At 48.2% G+C, this 3,940-nt stretch overlaps 1 protein-coding gene across 1 annotated transcript in view; it reads left to right on the top strand.

The window, feature by feature from the left end:
* Window positions 1-3,940, top strand: part of GABRR2 (gamma-aminobutyric acid type A receptor rho2 subunit) — a 42,783-nt gene that overhangs the window by 12,095 nt on the left and 26,748 nt on the right. The gene's annotated exons all lie outside the window — the stretch shown is intronic.

The following is a 3,940-nucleotide window of genomic DNA, read 5'->3' as shown; positions in this document are numbered from 1 at the left end:
TTTGGAAGCACTGCTTACAGCAATACCATGGTCCCCACTCTCCTCATGGCCAGGTTCACCTCCTGGAAACATCACTTCTATGTGCTGCTCCCTCAGAAACTGCAGGCTCCCCATATTCTTCAAGAGGAAATGCAGCCCCTGTGTCTCCCTGCTGGATCCCAAGACCTCCACAGTCCTCTCCCTGCTACCCCTGACCGGGACTCTTCTCTGCCAGAATGCCCCCCGCCCCTGCACATCCATGCTTGTTTCTGCCAATGAGCCTCTGTTCCCATCACCCCTGCTCCATGCTACCCTGCGTCATCCATCTATGCAAAACCCACTTTAATTCCTCGCCTCTAACATGAGACATCTTTTGGCTATTTTGAACTATATGGCCTTCTGATTTGAAATAATTGCACAGATTCATTCTTTCCCTCCCAAGACCACCTCTCCACTTCAGATACCAAATGCAAGTTGTGAGTCCCCAAGTGACCTGCACTTGGCTGATTTGGCTACAAAATCACAACCCCTCTGCAGGCTCAGTAGTTTGCTCTAATGGCTCATAGAGCTTAGGGAAATACTTTATTTACTATTGCTGATTCATTATAAATTAGATTATACAGACACAGATGATCAGCCAGATGAAGAGGTAGGCAGGGTAATAACTAGAGTCCTGAGCATAGGGGCTTCTGTCACATGGGGTTGGGGTATGCCATCCTCCCTGCAGGGGGATGTGTTTGCTAACCTGGAAACTCACTAAGCCCTGTTGTTTAGGGCTTTATAGAGGTTCCATTCCATAGGCATCATTGATGAAATCATTGGCTATTGGTGATTACCTCAATCTCCAGTGCCCCCCTCTCCCCAGAGGTTGGGGGGTGGGGTTGGAAGTTTCAACACTCTAATCACAAGATTGGTTCCCCTGATAAGCAGCCCCCATCCTGAAGCTACCTAGGGGCCCACCAGGGATCTCCTCATTAGCATAAACTCAGAAATGTTTGGTGGAGGTTTTCGATGAACAAACAATATGCTCTTCTCACCCCATCACTCAGGAAATTACGTGGGTCTCAAGAGCTAGTAACCAGAGAAAAAGACCAAACACACATATATATATTTCTTTACATATCATAATATCACAATTGCTGTGACACTTTGCAAGGTTACTGCCTACTTACTTCTCCAGCTGCACTGTCTCTAAGGTGATGCCTTCCTAAGGAATTTTCTAGGGTAATTCTGGTGCTTTTTACCTGGGATGATAATTGAGAGCCACCCCCATATAAGACACCTCTGTGTTTGGGGCACTGAGATCTATGAGCGCCTCAAGGCTCTCTAAGTGCTTTACTCTGTGGCCTCCTCCCTAGCAAGGATTCAACCTTGGACTTGCAAGCTGCAGGAGGCTGGCCACCAAACCTCAACTTCTACTCATCTGGCCATGGTAAGGCACATGGAGCCAACTTAAAGCAAGGTCATGGCTCTCTTTGAATCTGAGGCCCCCTTTTGGGTGCTTCTTGGACCTCCCTGGCTCTGCCTCCCTCCTTTGCCATGCTGGGTGGTCTAGTGCTTCACAATTACATCGGAGATTGGGGAGTCGAAGTGAGGGAGACAGTTGGCTGTCTGGGCTGGGGCTTCTGCAGCCTTCTTTCTGGGAGCTATTGCTCTCGGAGGAGATTCTTGTGATCCTTCCTTAGTGCTCGTGCCCCTTCCCTTCTAGAGCACAAACCCTAACTTGCCACCCATACTGTGCTCGTACTCACTCTTTCCCCTGAAATTAATCTTCCCTTCCTGGTCTCTCCCTCAAACAGCCCGTTCTCTAGAATCCCACTTGGGGCAATCTCATTCCTTCCCTCACTTAATCCCACCTGAGCCCAAGTGACCAACAAGATCACCATGCTCCAAAGGGACAGAATGCTGGGCCTCAGTAACAAGTCGGTTTGGGGATGTTAAATTTAAGAAATCCTTAGATATCCAGTGGAGACCACTTTCAATCTTTAACATCAATCAAGCTGTTGGTGTTTGGGTCAGAGATGGGGCCTGGGAGAGTGATAAGAGTCCATGTCGACTATCAAGGAAGAGTTGGTTGTGGGAGGGGCTTTGTTGCAGAGACCACAGAGGGAGGGGCTTGAACAAGGAGATGGGGGGTGGTGGCCAGGAAGACTCCTTGACTCAGCAAGGAATAGGATGGCAGGACAAGTAGGAGGTGGTGACAGATAGTGGAGACAGGATAGGAAAGAGTTTGACAGCAAGAGGCAAATGACCACGAGGGCATGAGAAATTGTAAAATCTCACTGCTGGAAGTCTCCCTAAAGGTCAGCGGTGCAGTGGTTCTCTAACTTGAGTGTGGATTGGCATCACCTCAGTGCTTATGGAAACCCAACCTCCCAGCCCCCACCCCAGAGCTTCTGGCTCAGAACGCCAGTGGTAAAACATGAGAATTGTATTGCTAACAAGTGCCTGGTGATACTGTTCGGGAAGGAAGAGCCCCTGATCTAGTCCAGCCTGGATGCTAAAGTCCTAACACCAAAAATCCTGCTTTAACAAAATACCGCAGATGGCTTAAAGTACAGAAATTTGTTTCTCACAGTTCTGGAGACTCGAAGTCTGAGATCAGGGTGCTGTGCTTCGTGGTTCCTGGGGAGAGTCCTCTTCCTGGTTTGCAGGTGGCGGCCTTCCCACTGTTTGTTCATGAGGTTAAGGGACAGGAAGCAAGCTCACTGGTCTTTTCTTACAGGGGCACTCGTCCTATTTGTGGAGATTCCACCCTCATGCACTACTCACCTACCAAAGCCCCAATCTCCTAACACCATCACATGGGGAACTAGGCTTCAACATATAAATTTGGGGGCATGAGAGGACACAAACATTCGGTCCACAGCAGGCACTTTCTCCCACGGGATCTCCAAGTGTCCAGCACCTGCACAGGCCCTTCAAACCTTTCTTAGTGATGAATATCTGAGCGCTTTTCCAAAACAGGCAAGCATAGAGTCAGTGGAAAAGGGCAAGGATGCTCACAGGCAAACCCATTTTTACAAAAGACAGGCAATCAAGGCTATTTCCTTGGTGAGTCAGCGGCGGAAGGGGAACCCTGTACTTACTGGGGTATTCCATGGACACATTCTTCATCGTTTACACAGGGGCAGCTGCGCTTATTCCAGATTCTTCCCTGTACGCTAGGACATTCTCTCTTGGTCTCTACAAAAATATTTTCTTGAGGTAAGCATTGTGGTAGTGTTCTGTAGGTGCTTTAACAAATTACCACAAATTTAGAGACTTGACACGGATTCGGGCACCTAGGAGGCTCAGTCGGTTAAGCATCTGACTTCGGCTCAGGTCATGATCTCACCATTAGTGAGTTTCAGCCCCACCATCAGGCTCTGCGCTGACAGCTCAGAGCCTGGAGACTGTTTCAGATTCTGTGTCTCCCTCTCTCTCTGCCCCTCCCCCACTCATACTCTGTCTCTCTGTCTCTCTCACTCACTCGCTCAAAAATAAACATTAAAAAAATTTTTAGGGGCACCTGGGTGGCTCAGTCAGTTAAGCATGTGACTTCAGCACAGTCATGATCTCAGGGTTTGTGGGTTAGAGTCCCAGATCCAGCTCTGTGCTGACAGCTCAGAGCCTAGAGCCTGCTTCGGATTCTGTCTGCCTCTCCCTCTCTCTCTCTCTCTCTTTCTGCCCCTCCCTACATGCACTTGGTCTCTTTCTGTCTCTAAAAAGTAAATAAACATTAAAAAATTTTTTAAATGTTTTTTAAAAACCACACAGATTTATTATCTTACAGTTTTGTTGTTCAGAAGTCCAGAATGGGTCTCACTTGGGCTAAAATTAAGATGTCAGCAGGGCTGTGCACTTTCCTGGAGGCTCCAGAATCTGCTTACTTGTCCTTTCTGGCTTGGCTGCCCAGATTTCTTGCCTCCTGGCTTTTTCCCCTCTGTCTTTAAAGCCAGCAACAGCTGGGTAAATTCTT

The sequence above is a fragment of the Suricata suricatta genome, chromosome 7, assembly GCF_006229205.1.
Source record: "Suricata suricatta isolate VVHF042 chromosome 7, meerkat_22Aug2017_6uvM2_HiC, whole genome shotgun sequence".
In the NCBI taxonomy this organism is placed as follows: domain Eukaryota; kingdom Metazoa; phylum Chordata; class Mammalia; order Carnivora; family Herpestidae; genus Suricata; species Suricata suricatta.
The sequence above is the reverse complement of the archived record's forward strand: the minus strand, read 5'-3'. Positions and strand labels throughout refer to the sequence as shown.